Genomic DNA, 23,894 nt, shown 5'->3' with positions numbered 1-23,894 from the left:
AATTTTAAAGAAAATTAAATAGGAAGAGAACTACAGTAAATCAGTAATAAGTAGTAAGCAAAACAGAAGTAAAAAATCAACATGCTGAAGGAATACGGACAAAGGAAGGAGCAGGGAAGTGACACTTATCAGGCATACATACCTGTGTAGGGCACTTTAAAGACATCATTGCTTTTACTTTTGACGTCTTCCTTCCAAGGCAGGAATCATTGTCCCTGTTTTGTAGTCAGGCAAGTTAAATCACAGAAGGGTTGAGTGAAAAATGCAATGTCACACAGTAAAGGAAAAGCAGATCTGGAATTTGAACTCAAGTCTGCCTGACTTCCAAACCTATGCCAGTGGGAATCCATGGAGAGCTTATGGAGAAGAAGTCATTAGAGTTGGAGAAACCACAAAGACCCACTTTGCTCCAGAAGGATGGGACAGATGAGGCAAAGATGCGGGGAAGGTCTGGAGATGATGACATGCCCTTAGGAAGAGCCAGAGGTGCGATGTGCTGGAAACAGGCTGGGCACTGGGAAATGTAGTGACATGCAGCCAGTGCTGCCATGCACATTGTGGAGGGCCTTGATGCTACACCAAGGAATTTGGACTTGATGCTGTGAGGGCTGACGACCTATTGGAATGGAATCCCAGAATCCGGGAGTGAGTTTGGTCTTTAAGTGTGGTCATGTCCAGGGCTATCTGGACAGCTGATGGGATAGACCCAGAAGGATCTATGTGCAATAATCTCCTCGAATGGGCCATGATGAAACCCTTGGGATCTCACCTTCAGGTATGACCGTAAGGAGCAGGAACACCGCCAGTCCCCAAGTGGTGTACGGGGCTGGGTAAGGACCCTCACTGGGTAGAAGTGAGGCAAGCACAGGACTCAAATGGGATAACACTTGGAAATCAAAGGAGAGACCATTAAGTATATCATAAAGTGCTGATATTTAAAGTTTCTTCTGGTCCAGATAGCTGGACTAACATCTTTGGGAGGGGGCCTTGATGAAAGCCAGTCACCTTCACACCTGGAGCACCCAAGTTTCTCCGTGAATGCGAAGGCAGGATGTGATGGAGTTCTGTGGCCTCAAAATTGGTACTTCCCAGGTAAGAAAGGTATGTTCATCATGTTTTACTATGTGGTCCACTGGAAGTGGAAAGGAGAAAGGACTTGTCGCGGGAATAAAAGGCACACACAGGACACCTAGACACACTCAGAGAACTTGAAGACAGTTATCACAGCAGGACTATAGGTACACAGATTGTGGAAGGCCTTGAATGCTTTACTTAATTCTGTGAGCACTGGGGGCTCATTGTGAAAAGACGGCAGATGGATGTGGATGACAAATACTGCTGATTGTGGGGAGGGGTTCAAGAGCCATACATGGAAAGGATGTAGTTCCAAGTAAGTCAGGGTTTCCCCAAGTGTGGTCTACAGGTTCCTGGTGGCTCCCAGTGGCCTCACAAGTGGTGTGTAGGTGGTGGAATGGTTTCAAGTGAAAGCATGATGAAACAACCATGTTTGTATACATTTCACAAATTTGCAATGTAAGATTAATGTAATTTTTCCACGAAATCTCTTCCATAATTATTACATGCTTTACAGTTTTACACGTACTATAGGGATAATGTCATCAGTTCACCTAAGGTACTCTGTTAATAAGATATCTTACCTATCGTTTCTTCATCTCATTGCACACACTTGTACATTTTGGGAAATATATATGGTACTGTGCTGTTGCTATTGTTTTGTTGTGTGTTAATGAGAACACTGGTGGCTGGCAGCGCCTAGGAGGCTTCTGAATGTGGCTGGTCACTTTTAGCCCCACCTCCTAACATCTGGGGAGGGAAGAAGGGCTGAAGGTTGAGTTGATCACCAATGGCTAAAGATGTAATCAATCACGCCTATGTAATGAAGCTTTTATAAAAACTCAAAGGACTGGATTCTGGAAATGCCTGAGTTGACGAACACACCAATGTGCTGGAAGGTGGCACACCCCAGCTCCACGGGGACAGAAGCTTCTGTGCTCAGGACCCTCCAGACCCAGCCCAGTAATCTCTGCATTTGGCTGTTCATTTGCTTCCTTCGTTACATCTTGTATTAATAAACCAGTAAATGTAAGTAAAGTGTTTCCCCGAGTTCTGTGAGCCACTCTAACAGATTAATCGAACCCAAAGAGGGGATTATGGAAACCAAAATTTATAGCCAATTGTTCAGAAATTCCGAAAGCCCAAGCTTATGACTGGCAACTGAAATGAGAGGTGGTCCTATGGGACTGAGCCCTCAACCTGTGGGATCTGATGTTATCTCCACATAGTCAGTGTCAGAACTGAATTGAATTGAATTGAATTAGAGGACATCCAGCTGATGTCTACTGGAGAACCCGCCGATAGGATCATTTGCAAGATATGTGGGAAAATCCCACACCCATTTGGTCACAGAAGCATTCTGTGTTGTGAGATGATGTAGGAAAAACTGAGTTTATGTTTTCCTCTATCTCTACAGTCATAAATGAGCCAGGGGACACAACTATGGATCAAATATAAAACGTGATTTCATATACTGGAGTGCATGGATGCTCTCATTGACAATTTTACTCAAGCAGCAAAAAAAAAAAAGAAAGAAAGAAATATGGCCACTAAGTGTAATAATATACATGCAAAAACTGAAGCTTTTGGATAGAGGATCCATTTGTCCTTAGTTCCTAGCACACTGTAATAGAACTTTGTCCTAAAATCATTTTTCAGCAAAGTCTGATGACCTTTCTATTAATCCAATCAGAACAGTTTAGAACTAATTGAGCAAAACATTGTCCACAAGAAATTAATGAATTTTTATCACTAAATGTAGAAAAGAAAGGAAAATCAAGAAAGTGTAATTCAAAGTTAAATTTTCATAGCACAAAAACACGTACAATTATACTGTTGCCAAGGAGCCTGTAAACCACCCACAAAGTTAATGGCAAATGTTGTGCTCAGAGAGAGTGAGAAAGCAACACATTTCTTTTATGAACTAATATTGATGGATTAGAGATCATATCAGTAGCAATGATTATGGCCCCGATAGGACAGTAATGAATGAGTAATGAATGCTCTAATATTTTGTGATAACATGATCAGAGAACAGAATACTTTTCATCTTTTTAACATGTTTAGTCTTCAGATCCTGTTTAGAATCTGAATATTAATTGGCATACATATAGCATAGCAACAAGGGGAAAGTGGCTGGGAACTTTTTGTTGTTTTGTTGCTGAAAACCAAACAACAAACAGGCAAATGGTGTTTTCATATTGGTAATGATTGCTTTGTGGACTTTAATGCAGAGAGAAAGAAGGCAGAGGACTCACTATGTATATCACAAGAAGGGGCGTGATGACATAAAATAAGAGGTCACGTATGAATGTGAGCTCACCCATTGTTTATCCACAGCTAGACAGCAATTATATATCTCCTGGCCTTGGTTCAAAATATAAAGAAATTGTGAAAATGGTGATCATTTCGCTCTCTCATATTTAATAAGAATCTGCTTGTGTAAGGAAGAGGTATTCGATCAAGGTATGAAACAAGTGGTCCGATTGAAATGTTTCTTTAAGTTATAAACAATACAAGTAAAGATCATTATTTAAAATGACTTCCTTAAGTAAGTTATATCTCAGGAATATCTCGAACCTATCACTTCAAGGGCATAAAATCGTGTGTGTGTGTGTGTGTGTGTGTGTGTGCGCGCGCGCGCGCGCCGCGCGCGCTCATGTTGAGAATAATATGAAGATTTCTTAAGATTGAATTTTGGTTCATCAACTTTTGATGATTTTTTTTATGATTTTCTTTGCTTGTCTGAAAAAAAAGCTGTAATATTAGAAAACTACATCTGAATCCAATAAGAGCAGAATAAATACATCTCCAAGCCAAATACTATCAAAGAGCTGTTGAGACGTCCTTCTGCAAGTTGCAACATTGAGCCTACCAGAAACCTCCATCTAACTGGTGTGAAAGAGGGCCAACACAAAATTACTGTTTATCATTGTTTCTTGTTCTACCTTGAAACCAGTTGCCAGGGAAACACCTGTTAGAAAGGTTGGCCTTGTATCTTCTATGCTTGACAGAGCACTTAGTGCATAGTCACTCACAAAAACATTACTAAATACGCAAGTGAATGGACTATCAAGAGAATCTAGCTCTAATATATTGTGATAATATGATCAGAGAATAGAATACTTTTCATCTTTTTAACATGTTTAGTCTTCAGATCCTGTTTAGAATCTCTCTGCTGCCCTACCTTCTCTTTGACTCCCTGGGCTTATTTCCAAAGCAAAGCTATCCAGTAACTTTCAGGTATCCAAGTGGGGCAAGCAACGGGTTTTACCCCCTGAGAATCCCCCTGCTGGTTGTGATAGCTGAGGACCACTCACAGCATCTCTCAAAATTGGCATCTCTCCACGTCAAACACAACAACCCCGTTAAGAATATCCATCTGTGTGTTCTTGCTGTTGCAAGCTAAGGACAGGGGTTCTTTGGATTTTTATTCCTAGATCCAGCGTCTAATGGAAGGGCAGATGTTATTCTCGATGAATGGATGTTAATTCCTTGTAATCACTGAACTCTTCTCAAAATACTAACAATCTGCTTCCTATCCTGCTCTAGAATTCTGCAGCAAATCAGCATTCATCTCCTCCATCTATAGCTTCCATAATCCTTGATTTTGTACATTGTGAAAATGGAATAGTATTGACTATTTCCAGTGTTCAGACAGACCTCTGGCACTTAGTAATTTTGGACAGACGACAATAGAGGCTCCAGAGCAAAATCTCAGAATCCTTCAAATCTAATCTCCAGAACAGAAGGCAGTCAGGCACAGACTCTCCAGCCCTTTGCAATGATTGTGAGTGCCTCTATCAGGGCCCATTCCAAGGACCAGAGCCAGACGAATACGCCAGCTCCATTACTCTGGAGAGGCAAAGGGTCAGATGGAGATGTCCACTCATGTAACTAAAAAGGTAAGAGAAGATGTCCCAGGGAATATGCTAGTCTTGGAAGAATGAAAGAGCAACTTAGCTTTTCCAGGGTACCCCTTGCCTGTTCATCTGGAATTCTCCTAATGGAACGTTAGTTTTGCTCCCTCCAATCCAACTTGTATGGGTCAATATGATCCCTGTAAAGCATAGACTGATCAGTTTAACCTTCATCTAAAATGTATGGATGGGTTGCCATTATTGCCAAAGTAGGTGAAGCCCAAATCTCTTATCATGATATAAAATATCCTCTATGGCCTGCCAGCTGCATTCCTCTCTAGAAGCTGGGTGCCATGATTTGGCTTCTCTTAATACATAACTGCACATACCGCTGCGTGCTTGTTCGTGCTATGTCCTCAGTCTTTTCCATCAGTCACCTGCCTGGGTCTTAACCATCGTTCAAAACTGAAGTTGACATCTGCTTCTCCAGGGAACCTTCTCCCCAGCTTGGTGAGCTTCCCACCCTCTGGACTTCCAGGAGGTCTTGTGCTCACCTGCATACCAGAGCCCAAACACTCCCAAGGGCTAGAGTCCACAACTGTCACCACCTCCAAAATTTGTAAATGCCATTATAGCATGTCATTTCCGCATAAAATACGGTAAAAATAACTCTGTTACCATTTATATGATGGCATCACTTATTGATGAGCAAGTGTTTGGCAATTGACGAGGTCACGGTTGGCCAGGTGGCATCCCCTCTTGCCATTTTCCTATGTACGGTTCAGACTGTGCCCTATGTCAGATTCCTTTTGCTGCTGTAACAAATTATTACTAACTTGGTGGCTTAAAATGATACCAATTTTACTAGCTTACAGTTCTGGAGTCAGAAATCCAAAATCCTGCTGGCTAAAATCAAGGTTCTGTGATGCTTTGTTCCTTCTGGAGGGTCTGGATTCTCCATTTTCTTGCCTTTTTCAGCTTCTAGAAATTGTCCGCATTGCTGGGCTCATGGCCCTGCATCACTCTGGCCTCTGCGGTATCATCACATCTCCTTTACTACGTGGGCATCTTTGAAAGTGGGGAGGCGTTACTCTGCCTATCACATTTCACAGTAAGTTACAAGAAACTATCACGAACCTTTGAGTTTTCTTTTAACAATTTAGACCATAAACGATAAAACCAAGACTGTGGAAAAGTGTTCTCTTACCTGTTAATCCCCTTCTGATTATGAGCTGTTGGAGGCAAGGCCCTCATCGAAGTCACATCTGGGCATCCCTGACTTGTGGATACGCTCTAAAAACATTCGCTGAACTGAAATTCTTGCTTTTACTGAGATCAGGGACTCTTCGAGGTCATTTAGGGAAACTCTTTGAAATTTGGCTAAGGACTGAGCTGCATGATCCTTTTATCCAAGCACATAAAACAAACATGTTTTCACTTATAATATCACATTCGGCACTGTCTCCTCCATTCTGATCAGACCAGAATCTCTACACAAGTTGTTACATGAGACTGTGTTTTCAACCCTTCAGCTTCCGTTCCTGGGCTGAGTGAGAAATGCACATGGCAATTAAAAATAACAGCCTCAGTGGAGGAAACAGAACCACTTCTGAACGCCAGCCATCTGGAGCCATCCTGGGCTTGCAGCAATGGCTACTTCTCCACAGCTTGGTCAACAGCCACCTGCCTGTTTCTTCTCAGCCCCCACCGCTTCAGTGTCCTCTTCCTGCAGGGGGACCACAGCCTCAACACCAGCCAGGCTGCATGACATGTGTCTAGAAGAGAGTTTGACTTTCAGCAGGTGTTCAATAAGTGTGTGCTCCTGCTCTTAAAGTCTCAGCCCATTTAGTCTACTCACTACAGAGGGCACCCTGAGGGGTGAAGTTTTGGGTGGAGATGACGGCATGGGAAATTATATGTCTCATGCCTTGGCTTCAGGTGTGCTGGACTCCAGCTGAGCTGGACAGAGAGTCACATTGTGCAAGGCCTGCTGTCCCATTTGCCGTGGTCCTGGACTCTCAGCAGTCTAAAAAGTCATGTTCCCATTAAGCCACTGCGTGTAGGCATCGTCTAATCTGCTTCTGTGCTGCAAACATGGCTCCCTCCTTATACTTTAGTTGTCAGCATCCTCATTACATGGGGGCCAGAACTGGCTACCTGAATGCAGGAGTGTTTCCTGACCCGCCCAGGGACTGTAGGAACCACCATTGCTTGCACCACCTGGGGACCCACAATCGCATCTTAGAGACCTGTGTTTCTCATCTGTAAAGTGGAGACAATAATATGTTTCCAAAAGGGCCTCTGCATGGAATAAAGTGGTAGAAATAAATAACCTACTGTTACCTGACACAAAGCAGGTGGTTGATAAATGGTAGATTTATTGTTATTACAGTCATAGTTATTTCTACAGCACCATTTTATTCTGGCTTCTCTTTTGCAGACAGGAGCCTGGATAACAGGGAAGATGATTCGGGAAATGAACCACAATGCAGACCCTCCACCATCTCCTCCCAGGCAGCACCCTGGCGACAGCCGCAACTTTCTTCACTCGTCAGAGCTAATCTCTCTAAGAGTGGGATTAGCTGTGTCTGTGCCCTCTCACCACTGGGCCATATGCTCCTGAATGACAGCTGTTTGACAGCCTATGCTGGGGGAACATGGTCTTTTCAACCCAAATTTGATAAACATACATTTCTTCTGTCTGTCCTACTTTGGGCCATCTGTCAGTGTGGCATGGTGCCTTCGCCTGGACTGGCAAGATGCTGACATTGGACCACCAAGGAAGGCTCAAGGAGAATGTTGCTGCCATGGGGAGTGGGAGGTGAGGCCTCCTCGGGGCCCAGGCGAGGCATGGCTTGGGCTGTCCAACACTCACTTGCAGGAAGAAGAACACCTGAGACCTGTGTTGGCCTTCACAGCCAGCTTGGTCCCAGGTCTTGGACAAGAGATATTGCTACAAAGTGTTATAAAGCAGTGCTTCTCAACCATGCATATGATTACAGATTCCCTGAGGATCTTGTTAAGATGCAGATTCCAATTCAATGGATCAGGGATGGGGCCCAAGATTCTGCATTCCTAATGAGCTCCCAGGTGAGGGTGATGTTGATGCTGCTGGTCAGAGGACCATAAAAGCAAGGTTATAAAGGATATCTGATGTGGGGTCAGACAATCTGGATCCTATAGACAACCTCTTGCCAAAGGAATGCTTTGTAAACATGACTCCTGAAGAGACAAAACACACACACACACACACACACACACACACACACACAAAACAGAAAATAAGAGGTTGAGCTACCCTAGGTTTCCTGAGTGAGTGTCCTGAACTTCTAAAGTTGTAGTAGCTTTCACTCAGTCACCTACCATGCCCAAACACTGCTAAATCCACCAGCCCAGAACAAACAGCTTAACAGCTGTATTACCTTTTATAGCATCGAATACAGATTCCAAAGAGGCACCTAATGCACAGGAAGTTAGAAGAACAACACTGGGCACGGTGGCTCACACCTGTAATCCCAGCATTTTGGGAGGCCAAGGCAGGTGGATCACCTGAGGTCAGGAGTTCAAGACCAGCCTGACCAACATGGTGAAACCCCGCCTCTACCAAAAATACAAAAATTAGACAGGCTTGGTGGCACATGCCTGTAATTCCAGCTACTCAGGAGGCTGAGGCAGGAGAATCGCTTTAACCCAGGAGGTGGAGGTTGCCGAGACTGCGCCACTGCACTCCAGCCTGGGCAACAAGAGTGAAACTTTGTATAAAGGAAAAAAAGAAAAAAGGATGTTAGAAGAACGATAGCTACAACTTCTGTATCTACTGGGCACCTGCAGAGTGCAAAGGGAAGATGAGGCAGGTCCTGGGATGGGGGAAGAGAGGCAGGCGGGCCAGGCACTCCAAAGGAGAAGCTCCAGAGCCCACAGGGTAGAACCTCCCTATTTCCAGTGAGTCCCAGGCTCTGGAAGAATCAATTGAAAGGCAACCTGGAAGTGCTTCCTTTCAAGACGGTAAGAAAGGAGGCAGAATAATGGGAGCAATTTCCCAAATTGACGTTGGCAGCCCAGAATTTCGGCAGAGATGGTGGACGGTGACATCAATCTGCCCAAATTGCTTTTGAAGATGGAGGGCTCAAGATCTCATAACTCTTCTTTAATTGTTAAGGAACTAATTAAATCTGTAGCATCTCTGTTAACTGAGTTTTATTATGTTAATTTCACTACTGGACAAGCTAAGTCAAGCACTGGTAGACTGCACTGTGGGCTTCTGGCTCCTGACGAAAGGCGTTAATGATATCTTCAATGAACACAGCGCCTGTACCCACAGAATCCCAAGTGATTTACCAACAGTTTCCTGCCAGTTCCCACATGGCTGAGGCCTGGCAGCTGAGTATCACCCTGCCAGCCTCGTTCGACGAAGTCCTTCCAATTCAGAGCATATGCACACAGGTGTGTCTGTGCAGGTACACACATTTGCCTCGTGGCATAGAACAAACACGGACCACCAGACTGGGTGAAGATTTAAACAATGTACAATTTGGAATTGTGTTTACATTTCTCTTTCACTTGCTGATAATTCCTTGCTTTTAATTGATACATGGGCATTAATTATGGGCATTAGTGGCTCTCTGTATGAGATCATAGCCATCCCATTGGCTCTGTCTACCTTCCCTGCACTTCCCCAGCCTGCTCCAGGCCCAGGCACCTGTATGTGTGCTCACCCACCCGATCCACAGCAGCGAAGTTTCAGTGCAGCCTTGGACATCCTTCCAACAACCCTGCAAGCACGCAGAGCCCATGGGCGTGGGATGGCATGGGACACCTGCATATCTTGGACCCGTCCCACTCCAATGCATGATGCTGCCCAAACTGACAAACTCGTTAGGAGCAAGACAAGTTACTTGGCTTACCAGGGAAGAAGCAGAGTGTGAATGAAAACCCCTATCAGTTAACTCCTAGTGTTCGAGAATAATGGGATAGAATGAAGCTTAGAAATCTTGAAACTCTTTCATTTCTACCATCTTCTTGCAAAAGAAGAAACTATGCTTGGCAGATAAAAGACACTCGGTTGCTGAAGAATACCTAGAGCAGTGTGCTCATGATAATTTGGAATCCGGTCTCCTATCTGCCAGGTCAGAGTTCATACAGCAAACATCCCCTAGTCAATGCCAAGTGCAATTCCAGAAATTTAAAGCCGCACATGGCCTGGTCTGTTTGGGGGCAGTTGGGTTTCTCCGGGATAGAAACAAGCCTAAACTCTGTCCTCCTAGGTAGTGAGCTGACAGGTCCTGGTAGAAGATCCCCCGCAGCCCTCCATCCTCTCTATCCCCATAGCTGAACCCTCAGACCACCATGAGTGTGGGGAGATGAGAGCAGCTTTGAGAAATCTGCTCGGGAGTCATGACCCAGAGAGACAAAGGCACACGCTCAGGGAGGATCTCCATATTTCCCTCATGGGAGAAAAAGCCCTAAACACACCCCTTCTTTTCCTTGCTTTCTTTTCCAAACAAAATAAAGCCAAAAAAAAAAAAAAAAAAAAAACCAAAAACTCTAAGAGCCTCTGAAACTCGGCTGCCCATACATTTTCCTGAAGCCTGCTTCTTCACCTCAAAAACAAAAGCAAAAGGGAAAGACAAACCAGGCCAAGGACCTCGTCTACTTCTGCCCTTGCTTCCTGATGGAGCAAATCCCTCATGAATTATGCACTTTCAGCTGCTGCCGCCCCAGGCCCTCCAGGCTCCGCCAAGGTAACCAGCTCCTCCCGAGCTCCTGGTGTGATCTCAGCCCCAGGAAGGGCATCGGCACGGTCTTGATAGAAGAATGCCGAGTCCAGCCCTAACTTACCACTGACCCTCCCAGGTGAGCTCTGCAGAGAGATGCCCACAGCCAGGGGGCTGTGCCTGGTCATCGATTTTCAGCCTACTTTCTGGGGGAAGGGAGGAACCAAGAATCAGATAGGAGCAGAGTTGGGAGGAAAAAGGAGTAAACCAATCACCAGAAGGTGGTGCTATACTTTAAGACAGGCTAGACAGAAGGGGAGAAGCCTCCGTGAGAAAGATCATAACATTTCAGGGAGGGGAGGGTGTCTAAAGATAAAATACAAAGCAATGCAATGCTATGCAATGAAATGAAATGAAGTCAGAGCTGAAAAGACTCTAAAATATCATTCTAGAATAATCTCATATCACTGATGGGAAAACTGAGGCCCAGAGACAGAGGTGTGCCCACCGTTGTACCTACCAGAGGCAGAACTCAGTCTGTCGCCTCTGTAGGTTCTCCAAAGGCTGCCTGCTTTTTGGCAAAGCCGAGGTTAGAGAATAAAACATGAGGATTGGCTCACAGTAGAGAAACATCGGGTTCAGGAATTGATGCTCCGATGAGGCAGAAGGAGCCACAGTCCCTTCCCAGGGAACAATCCATGGAGCCCTCCCAGAGAAAAGCCGAAACTACCAAAGAGTCAGTCCAGTGTCTATGGCCTTAGCAACATCACTGCTCAGCCTCACGAGTCTCCACAGGATGGCCAAATTAAAACCATGGACTGTGGCTGGGTGCGGTGGTTCATGCCTGTAGTCCCAACACTTGGGGAGGTGAAGGCGGGCAGATAACGAGGTCAGGAATTTGAAACCAGCCTGGCCGATATGGTGAAATCCCATCTCTACTTTCAAAATATACAAAACTTAGCTGGGCATGGTGGCACATGCCTGTAGTCCCATCTACTCAGGAGGCTGAGACAGGAGAATCGCTTGAATCTGGGAGGCTGAGGTTGCAGTGAGCCGAGATCACACCACTGCACTCCAACCTGGCAACAGAGTAAGACTCCGTCTCTAAAAAAACAAAAACAAAAACATGAAAACCATGGGCTTCACCACTTACTAGCTGTGGGTATTCCTGTAACATCTCTAAGCTTTGACATCTCCATCAGTAAAATGGCATAAAAATATCTCCCTCTCAGAAACACTTCTGAGAATTAAAGATCCCTGTGCAAAGGGTCTAGCACAATCCTGGCATATGGTAAGTTCCCATGGCAGAACTTTCCCTACCCTTCTCGACTGTGCTAAGAGGAGCCTTCTCCTAAGTATCACGCATGTGGTCTGGAAATGCCAAGTGCTCTGCAGGTGGAAGAGCCTGGCCTTATGACACGGCTCATCGCCAAGGACCCCAATCACAGAAGTTAGAGGATGGGCTGCAGGAGGAGGAGTAAGTACAGGGCAGAGTTCATCCCACAGAGTCATTGGGGAGAAACTGACATCACTGTCAGGCCTTCCTGCCTGTGAACAGCTCAGTTGTAAAGAACAAATTCCCTGGCAGAACCACTGAATGCCTACAGACACCTGCACACACACACACAACTAACATACACATGCCCAGATCAGCAAGGAGGGCGTGATATGGTTGCCCAAGTGCTGCGTCAGGAGACCCCAGCTTTCATGGTGGGCTCAGATCCAGCAGCAAACCACACTGCAAATGCCTTTCCACATTCTTTTCAATCACTAGCTCTCACTCAGGGTCTGCAGGAGCCAGAAAGCATTATTACCATCCCCTCCACAGGCAATAGGCCCAAGCCCTTGAAGGGCTTCCTCAGGACTACGTAGCAAGGCAGTCCATTGAGCAGGTGAATCTGCTGGGAAGTGGACAAGGCCCAAGCCCCGCCTCACTTATCTTCTTGGTTTCTCCTATTACATCCCCACAAGGGGCCTGAGCCACAGTTCCCTGGCTGAGAGGTAAGAGAGTAAGAGAGGGTGGAAGAACATACCCTGCTTGAGATTGCAGCCACTCCATGGCCCCCTGGCTGCTGGACCAGTCCAGCCAGTCCCTTCACCTCTGTCTAAGGGAAACAGCCCCAGAATCCCTAAGGGGCCACTAATCTAGAACCCGTTTCACAGAGACTGAACTTTTGGGGCCATCTTTTAGAACAGCAGTGAGGAAAAGACAGATATTACCTACCAGGGTAGGGGGAAACTGATTCTCATCCCTTCACATCCAATACTCAACTATTCATTCATGGGCTTGTGTGCCTCTACCCACACCTGTGCCAGGAATGCTCGCTGAATGCTCGCTGCCATTACAACTTGCTGATAATGCTGTGCCCTCATTCAACAACCAGCCTGGCTCCTGTTTTGCAGTCAGAGAAACGATCCTTGAGGAGGAGTCTGTGTCTGATGCACATCTGTGCTGCTGCAACACGTCACTCACAGTGGCTGTTGATGGGGATGGTGAAGGGTACGGATGCTGGACTGCTGGGCTCCAACTCTGATTCACCACCTGCTAGCTTGCGTAGCCATAGGCAGGCAATTTCATCCTCCAGGATTTCTGTTTCCTTCATGATTAATTGGGGATAATGGTGGTCTACTTTATAACCCATGTAACATATTATAGTAGCTAGTTTGTAGCACTTAATAAATTTTAACGAAGATTATTGGTGTTTCTTACATGCAATCATTGGACATTTGTAGTTTGCCTGCTATGTGTAGGAGTCATTGAGATCCTTCAACCTCAGGAACAAGAGCTGTGGCTTCCACACTGTAGGACTGAGAAGGAAGCAAGACAGGCCAGTGTAGACGCTAAGCGAAGGTGACTCTCTCCTTCTCCCTTCTCCCTGTCAGAATGCTTCTCAGACTTTCAGCGCTCCACATATGGGGAACATTTGTGAGGTCATCGTAGTTTGTCCTTGGCAGTCTCCAGACTCCCCTCTCTGTGCCAACTGCTTCCTCTATCCCCGAAGACACACAGTCCTCCTGAACGCGCTGTGACCAACCTTGTTCTTTGTTCTGAGAATTCTCTTTAATTCTATATTTTTTGGAAAAAAAAAAAAAAAGAAGTTCTGCCTCAGCTTCCCACAGCACTGGGATTATAGGATGGGTGTGAGTCACCGTACCCAGTTGAATTCTCCTCTTGATTTATGCTTTCAAAACCCCTAGAGTGTCCCCACTACATGATGACAATAGCATGGTAGGCTTTGGAGAAGAAATAGAGATGGCTGACACAGGATCCCTGTCCTTGAAAAGCCCACATCTTACTATATGTTCTTTTTTTTTTTTTTTGAGATGGAGCCTCACTCTATCTCCAGGTTGGAGTGCAGTGGCACTATCTTGGCTCATTGCAACCTCTGCCTCCTGGGTTCAAGCGACTCTCATGCCTCAGTCTCCCGAGTAACTGGTATTACAGGCATGCGCCACCATGCCCAGCTAATTTTTGTATTTTTAGTAGAGACAGAGTTTCACCATGTTGGGCAGGCTGGTCTTGAACTCCTGACCTCAAGTGATCCACCTGCCTCGGCCTTCCAAAGTGCTGGGATTACAGGTGTGAGCCACTGTGCCTGGCCCTGCTATACCTTCTTTTTTCTCAAAAGGTATTTATTGGACAGTTACTAGGTGTCAGGCATACGCATAGTTGTGAACAAGATGGAGGGAGTGTCTTTCCTCCTGAAGCTTACAATCAAGTGGGGAACAATCTGTAAGCAAAGCATGACAATTGTAATGAAAGCAGAATGCAGGGCTTCGTGGGAGCACACAGGAGACAACAGATAATAATGACAAAGGGAGATTAAAGTTGCAGAGAAGGGAGGATGGAGGCTGCTGAAAAACATAGCAAGAGGCCAGCTCTTGTTGAGGCCAGGGCTCAGGAAAGCTTCAGAGATAAAAGAAACAACAGAGCATCGCTGTCGAAATCACAGATCCTAGAATCAGGCATCTGGTTTCAAATACCAGGTCGGACACTTACCTGGCTGATAGAGTTAACTTGGGCAAGGATTTGACCCTTCTAAGGTCTGTTTTCACATCTGCTAAAACGGGAATAACATCAGTCCTTAAAGTACAGCATTGAGGTGGGGATTGAAGGAGCTGATCCACAGGGAATGAGCAGCACTGTGCCTGTTGACACACAGATGGGCTCGATTTGAGTTTGTCCTTATTGCTCTCACTGAGTGATGTGAGCTGGAATTAGGGATTGCCTTGAGGTGATTATGGAGAAAAGCATCTTGTACTCTGCCCTGAATGGAGGCCCTGGACATGGACAAGTCATTTCCTTTCTCTGGGCCTTAATTTTCCCATCTATGAAATAAGTGGGTCTGATGACTTATCGCGGAGTTTTCTTTCCACTATAAAATGCTATGACTGGGCCGGATGCGGTGGCTCATGCCTGTAATCCAGTGCTTTGGAAGGCCAAGGTGGGCAGATCACTTGAGGTTGGGTCAACATGGTCAACATGGTGAAACTCCATCTCTACTAAAAATACAAGTTAGCTGGGGATAGTGGTGGGCGCCTGTAATCCCAGCTACTTGGGAAACTGAGGCAGGAGAATCACTTGAACCCAGGAAGTGGAGGCTTCAGTGAGCTGAAATCACACCACAGCACTCCAGCTTGAGGGACAAAGCAAGACACACACACACACACAAAGGCTATGACTGTTTTGCTCTGACCTTTTGAAGTCTATGACCACACAGAATAATCACCCTTTTACATGGCATCTTAATACCTATGTTCACGCAGACCATGGACAAAACCACATCCTTGGTAATGGCAAGGATGCCAATGTAAAGATCTGACGCAACTTGGAGGCGGTGCTGTATTCTGCATAAGCCAGTCCCCGATGCTGGTGAACTCTCCTGTCTGTTTACGTTCAGTCTCAGCCTGAATCTTCACAGCCAACTCATTCACCACCAAAACTACAGGTGCCCAACAGAAGTGAAGACAGAACTGTCATAACATGTATTCTGATTCAAGAGGCATGTGGTTTCAATATGCCCCATTGTGTTCACGACATTGTGGTCGATACTTTATTGTCTGCCTTTCAACAGAATCCTTTCTCTAGGGTTTGAGCCAAGTGGCCAAAACCACACAAATTTGACTGCATGTTGAATTTTTGCCCTCTGGCTTCTGCATGGATTTTGGAAAAAGGCTTTTCTTTTGTTTTCTGTCTTGTTAAATAGCATCAATATCTACCTAAGACAGAAGCTGGGAGTCATTCTAGACTTCTGGTCCTCATGTTCAATAATTAGGCAATAACTAAACACAATAAATTCTACCTCCACATCATCTTTCAGATGAGTCCAGTGAGGTTTTAGCCTCATTGCTACATCCTGGCTGAGATACGCATCATGTCCTTGCTCAGATTTTTGCAATAAAGTTGATTTACTGTTCTCCACTGACTCCAGTGTCTCTCCCATTTCAGGCAAGAACTTTCCAAAATGCGTGTGAATGACCATTTCAGTCCACTACCTAACACTTTTCATTCATATTTTTTACTTTTTTTTTATGAGATGGAGTCTCACTCTGTCTCCCAGGCTGAAGTGCAGTGACGTGATCTCAGCTCACTGCAACCTCTGCCTCCTAGGTTCAAGTGATTCTCTTGCCTCAGCCTCCCGAGTACCTGGGATTACAGGCGTGCACCACCATGCCCAGCTAATTTCTATATTTTTAGTAGAGATGAAGTCTTGCCATGTTGGCCAGGCTGGTCTTGAACTCTTGACCTCAAGTGATCTGCCCACCTCAGCCTCCCAAAGTGCTGGGATTACAGGTGTGAGCCACCGCGCCCAGCCCTAACACTTTTCAACTAGCTCCCCATGCCCTACACCAGCAGTTTCCAAACTGAAGCATGCATCAGAGCCATGTGGAGGGCTGGTTAAAACACAGATCGGTGAGCCTCACACCCAGAGTTTCTGACTGAATAAGTTTAGGACAGGGCCTGGAAGTTTGCATTTGTAACAAGTTGCTGGGTGATGCTGATACTGCTTTTCCAGGGACCACCCTTTAAGTACTACTGCACTACTCTACAAGACATAAACCCCTGGGCCTGGCATGCAAGACTCTTGACAATTGTACCCAGTAGAGTTTTTTATGTTATTTTATGTCACACACTTATGCATCTAATATTTGTGGCTAACAAAGCCAAAAATCCTTGTAGAACAGAGACTTTCTAGTTTGAGCAGAGAATCGAGACTGTAGCTATAAAGCTCACACCCTTGTGAGGCAAGTACCAGAGATCAGGCAGAATTCAATGGGCAGCCCAGGACTCCTCCACCCAGCCAGAGCCTGGCAAGCATTGACACCCAAGTTTCGTAACTGTGCTTCGATATAGATGCCATCCAAAATGCTGTCTTCATCTGATGCCTTGAATCCATGTGGCAAAATAAACACCACAGCCAACTCATGATTTAAGCCAAACATAAACAAGATCTAAAACCAAATAGGGTGGACAGAAGCCACATGGAAAGGTAGTTTAAGATTATGAAACCTGGCTTGAAAACCACATGTTGTCTGAACTTGTAAACATCAAAGAGCCAGACTGGAAAACTGTAATAATAGAATAATAATTAATAATAATAAAATCATGCCTTTCTCACTGTTACCCCAGGATATAAAACCATTAAAAAAATTAAGATGTGATAGGCCTATTAAGTCATTTACTCGGTCCCCCACTAGAGAAGATTGGCTCCATTTGCAGGATCTTAAAAGCCTTCTGTTCCAGGGAGGACTCCAGATGCCTAGAAGTCTGGGGGAACCTCAGAAAAGGTAACATTACAAAAACCCAGCTAACCGGCTATAGAGCAGCCTTCATTTCTCCTGCTTTGGAATTCTGGGCTGCTGTTATACAAAAACAAGGCCTTTTCCCACCTCCTTGGAAGGAAAAGGGAAGCGCCGACCTCCACCCTTACAGAGTAGTTTTCAGTTGCCACGTCCAGGGGAATTTTGTGGAAGATGGTGACTGTGATCCTGATGACCACACGTGTTCCCAGTGCAGGACCCCTGAGATGGAGTTGCTAACACTGACCGTCCTTAAAGAACTGACCAGAATTTATCTTGACCATTTGGACAACTTGTGCGCACTTGCCTGTTTCTTTTAGGGCTCATAATGAAAACAACTTGAAAATTCAGAGTTAACCATGAAATAAATTATTCTTGTATAATCAACATGATGGCAATACTCAAATCATTCATTCTTTTGAGGCAAATTTTTTAAAAATTCGGTAAATATTAATTTATCTTTATCTATCTTAGGAATAACTTTCTTCCTGTCCCACAAAACAACAACAAAAACCACCTGGCAGTTGGAATCATTCAATAATGCTTTAGCTGATTTTATAATATTTATTTGATATAAATGTCTGTCTTTTCTGCTATCATAATATGTATTTGCCTATATTATCTCATGTATCATAAAATAAGCTCTTTGCTGACTCAATCAGTGCTTTGTTGACCTGTGAGAAGAGTTTCTTGCAACTTATATCTTAATCATCTTCACACTTTTTGAGTAGCTATTGGTCAAATGGATTTATAGCATTTTAAGTTTCTCAGGGAATCACTGTAATTTCTTTTTTAGAGCTGTGCCATCCAATATGGTAGTCACTAGCCACACATGACAATTTAAGCTGAAGTGTAAATAAAATTAAATAAAGCAAGAAAGGAGATCCCTTAGCCACACACCTAGGGAGATATTAAATATTTCAAAGCCACATGCAGTTAGCAACTACCATATTGGATATTGCAGATATAGAAAATATTTATTATCACAGAAAGTTCTATGCCTCAGCTGTGTTTCAAAAGTTTACCTTCTTCACAAAAGTCATTTTGTTCTTTTACTTAAAAATAAATTTGGCTCATGTCTGTAATGCTAGTACTTTGGGAGGCTGAGGCGGGCGGATCACCTGAGGTCAGGAGTTCGAGACCAGCCTGGCCAATATGGTAAAAACCCGTCTCTACTAAAAATGCAAAAATTAGCTGGGCGTAGTGGCTCACACCTCTAATCTCAGCTACTTAAGAGGCTGAGGTAGGAGAACCACTTGAACTGAGGAGGTGGAGGTTGCAGTGAGCCGAGATTGTGCCACTGGACTCCAGCCTGACGACAGAGCGAGACTCTACCTCAAAAAATAATCAATCAATCAATCAATCAATAAATGTGGGCCACTCACAGTGGCTAATACCTGTAATCCTGGCACTTTGGGAGACTGAGGCAAGAGAATCACTTGAGCCCATGGGTTCAAGACCAGCCTGGGCAATGTGGCAAAACCATCTCTACAAAAAATTTAAAAATTAGTCAGGCATGGTGGCACATACCTGTAATCCCAACTACTCAGGAGGCTGAGGTGGGAGGATCACTTCAGTCCAGGAAGTCATGGCTGTAGTGAGCCAAGATTGCACCACTGCACTCCAGCCTGGGTGATAGAGTGAAACCCTACCTCAACGACAAAACAAAACAAAACATTGTGCTCTAGTCTGAGGTTTATCCCATGATCCTTGCCTCTCCCATCCCGGATCTCTGCTGTCAGAACCCACCCTCCCTATCAACTTCTCATCCCCTCTTCGACAAATACAGTTACTTCTTCACTTACGCCTATAGACCTGGGCCTATCCAATCCTGAGAACTATCCCTATCCTGGCAATCATACAAAACAGTTGCTAAAGTCAATTAACAATTCAGAACCAGACTCAAATTCCAACACTTTAATGATTGGTGTCTTGATCCCATTAATGTTTTTGAACATTTTCTTTCCTTTGTCCTTAGATGCATTTCTATCCCCTACTTACCAGAATTTCTATCTCCCTGCCTGCTCTGACCTCGAATAGCTCCCAGCTGCAAATCTTCGAGAATTGCTCTGTCCTTTAGGCACATTCTTGGTGTCTCTTGGCCTATGGCTGGCCATGGGTTCAGTGTCACATAGGAAGGTCTGGAAAATGCATATCCAGGCTATGAGTGCTCACTAGTTTTCATCTAAAAGGTCTTATGTCTGCTCAAATTAGAAGATGGCAAAGTAGAAAGGACACTACTGGTCATGGAATTCTAACCCCATTTTTCCATTTCTAGCTCTGTGAATTTGGGGCAAGCAACAAAATGTCTCTGAGACTCCTTGGCCTCATCTGGGGGATAATAATAGCAACCATGGGCTTAATTGCGGATTATATGACATAGGATATTAAACAGTCAACTCAGCAGTGAGTTTATATAAATCTAGACACTCAATAAAATCATTCCCTTTCAATGTTTCTCTTTAAAAATGTATGAATTCGTGGTAATAGAATAATGCAGCGGGTAGTTGGTGTTTTCTTTAAGCTGTTAAAAGACACAGCTCTTAAGAGTAACTATTTAATTAATATCTTGCTTTTGTTCATATTACTACAAAAAGTCTGTGTTAGCTATGCTCTGCAAAGTTAATCGTTCAGAAAAAAATGTGTCATTTGAAATTTTACATGGAAAACAATCCTTTAAAAGGCCAGCACTTTGAGAGCTAACTTCAAATTAGTGAGGCTCACGTACTCTCTGCCCACTCTAGGTTTCTAATCACTGAGGTTATTCCTGTCCCAAACTTCTCCACGAAAACAAAAGCAGGACAGGCAGCATGGCGCAGTGAGGAAAGAGCCAACTGCCTGAGGTGAAATCTTGACTTGGGCCCTTCCTGGTTGCAGATTACATAAAATAATACTCTAGAATGCATCTGGCATCAGGCAGTGCTTTCTCCCTAAATCTGTGTATGAGATTATGCTCATACTCCAAAGACCCTGGGAAACTCACCAGAAATATTGTGATCACTGGGAAAAATATTCAGACTCAGGCTTTTAGCAATTCTTACCAATAATGGTAGGGATTTGTTAATCAGTTGCTTGGGCCAGGCCCTGTGCAAAGTGCTTTAGCTGCATCCTTCCATTTCTTTAAGTTTCAACCTATGAGCCCTTGGGCAAATTTCCCAAAGAGCCCAGAGCAAAACCAGAATTCAGTACAAGAAAATCTGACTCTAAAACCCAGACTCTTAACTTCGGTGTGTTTCTGCCTCTCCCAGTAGGCACGTGTCAGAGGCCTCCTGACCTAGGAGTGACGCTGAAGCCTCACGTACTGGGTTCAGTTCCTGGTTCCACAACTTGCTATCTCTGTCAGCTTGCAATTTCCTCTGAGTAATCTGTTTCCTAATATGTAACATAAGGATGATACTACAATGTTGGGGGGGGTTCCTATGACAATGCATTGAAATAAAGTGTGCAAAGCACCTAGCCACACAGTAGGCACACAGCAAATAGGAACCGTCTGAACAAAGAACTAGCGTGCCCACGATCTACAGAGGGAAGTAAATTACTTTTTCACCCCGGGAGCTGACAATGGTCTAAGTTCTCACTGGAGCAGTTAAGTGGGTAATTGCTTTAGCAAAAGGGGGAACTAATTATGAAAGTGGAAGTCCTGGGAAAAGCAGGCTTTGCATGTTCCTGCCTGGCTTGGTGTCGTCCGTTGTCTCTGGGCCTCCAGTTTCCAACCTGCTGGGTTCTCTCTGGAGGTTCTGAGGCATTTAACAGAAAGAGAGGCCATACATTTTTTAAAACTGCTCTCTGTGAACTGCAACTTTTGCAACAACTCAAGTCCCTGAAAATCTTTGTGTTGATATTCCCTGAGGTCGCCTGTTTTGCCAGGATGCCTGCTCTTAAAAGTAAAGTCCCACAAAATGATTTTTATACTTTTGGCCATATTTTCACTTTCTGGGCTCTGTAATTACTCCAAGTGGTGGCTGAATCTACTCAAAAGGATGCTGTAGAGCAGGAGACACGCCAGAATGCTCCCACCCTACAAGCTGCTCTTCCTCCCTTGGACATCCACCCTCCAATGTAACTTCCAGACAAGTAGCTCCAGTGATCTTTCCAGACAATCAAATGCCGTAAACCCATTGCTTAACTGGTTCTCCATTGTCTATAGGGTCTATAGTGTAAGGTCCAGCTCTTTCCATAATCTGGCCCTACCCATGACCTCTCCCACTGATATGGCACTCAACCCCTCTAGACCTCTTATAATGAACTTCTGTAGTTTCTGAAAGGTTTCATGTTTTCTGCCTGTGTGCTTTGGCCCCACAGTCTTCTCTTTGCCAGGACACTCTCCCTTCCCCATTCACTTCTTGCTAAGTCCAAACAGTTAATGCCTTGATGCTCAGCTCAGTACCACCCTGAGGTAGATTGGAGCTTCCTTCTTGGTGTTCCCACAGTGCCTTGTCCCCTTTTTTATAGTTCTAATGGTACCAACTGTGAATTGATTCTGCCTCCCCGATGAGACCACAAGACCCTCAAAGTTAGGGATCCTATGTCATATCACAAATTTATTGGGCAGAGAAGGTGCCCAATAAATACTTGGAGAGGGAAAGGAACGGAAAGGAAAAGGAGAGGAAGAGAGAGGTAAGGAGGAGGGTGAAGAGAGGGGAAGCAAAATATGAATTACAAACAACAGCCAGAGACTCAGCTCTGACATCTCTGGCTTGAGCAGCTCCCCCTGGCTCCTCCTGGCATGAGGTGTTTTGGATCATGGACCTCCAAGACTCACCTGGCACACATGCAGGTTAGGCTTTCCAACTTGACCAGCACAGTCTGGACTCCACGATTTTACCTGTGCCCATACAGCTTTCTGCCTTTTGAAACAAAGTCATGGCTAGAACATCAGCATCGAAATTCCTGGCAACCTGCCCACGCCAAGCACAACCACCAACTCAGAAGGGAATCTACAGACTCCTGGCCAGCAGTGGGAGGGGTCGCAAGACTGCCACACCTGTAATCCCACAGACAGCTGGCATTGTCTTCTGAATCTATGGGGTTGAAAATATTCAGGTACCCCAGAAACTTCTTACTGGTTAGTCCTCAATGGACCTTCCCTAAGGATTTATCCTTGCTCTTGCTGCTTTTATTAAGCACGATCTCTACTCTTTCTCAGTCTGTTCCCTGGTGTTCTTTATACATTTATCCCCCAAGAATTGCTGTAGAACAGGCCATCGCACCAATTCCATGTTTCCCAGTGTCTCCAAAAAGCCCATGGAATCCTAGTCTTTTAAGAGAATATTAAAAGATGCCTGGCATAGGAAAAAATCATTAGCTTAGTTGTCAGTAGAACCTGGGCTTGCTTTTGAACTTCCACAGGTACTGGGCAAGTAACTTGATTGCTCTGAGTCAGTTTCCTTGTGTATAACATGGGAGGGTAGGAGTGTTAAGAGCACCTCCCTCATAGAACTGCTGTAATGATTGGGTGTCACCTGAGCAGGGCTTCTCACACATGGTAGGTACTCAACCAACTGTAGCTAAAACAATAATAATTATTTAAAATTTTAACCTTAAATAATTTACAATAATAATTAAATAATTAAGCACCACCATACAAACCATAACTAACAAAAACAACCAATGAGAAGAAGTTACAAAGATTCAAGAAATCTGACAGTCTGTTTGTAATCACTAGTCTCAAATTTGTCACTATTCCCCTAGAAGGTTTTGAATGCTCTCTTAGCTTGCTATGGTCCTCCTAGATCTTCATCCTCAAATCTCATCAAACCATCCACCCTCAGTCCCTTATCCTTCATTAGGGTTGAAGAATCCCTTCATCCATAGGACTCCCTCTTTCTTGCATTTAGTGCTTAAGATACCACTGAATATATATTTATGCACATACACACCATTGAATAAGCTTTTATGTAATTGATATTTGATTTGCAATAATATTCAAGTCTCAAGCAAATTATAGTGGACCAGAGGTTAAAAGCCACATGATGTTTACAGAAAGGGCAAAAGTAAAATGGGGAAGGGAGTAGTATTGTAAGAATATTGAGAAAACCAAAGTGTTTTGTTCTACTGTTTCGCTCAACAATCAACACAGAATATTTCTCCTCCAGAAACCAAGTGTGTGGAGATTTCTCCCCACCAGCAACCAATCAATCAATTGTGCAGCAGACACCAGCCAGGTGTCCTCTAATTCAGTTCAATCCTGACACTGTTTACCTGAGATAGCATCAGATCTCACAGGTTGAGGGCTCAGTCTCACAAGACTAACTCCCACTTCCAATGACAATTGTAAGACTCAGGTAAGACTCAGGTTGTGACCTGTGCTTCTGACTGACTGGCTATAATTGAGGCTTCCACCCCTTCCTCTGCTTCAATTAATTAGCTAGAGCACAGAACTCAGAGAAACACTTACTTACATATGCTGGTGTAATATAAAGGATATTACAAAAGATACAGATGA

This window comes from Rhinopithecus roxellana, chromosome 17, assembly GCF_007565055.1.
Source record: "Rhinopithecus roxellana isolate Shanxi Qingling chromosome 17, ASM756505v1, whole genome shotgun sequence".
NCBI lineage: Eukaryota > Metazoa > Chordata > Mammalia > Primates > Cercopithecidae > Rhinopithecus > Rhinopithecus roxellana.
This window is presented reverse-complemented; position numbering follows the sequence as displayed.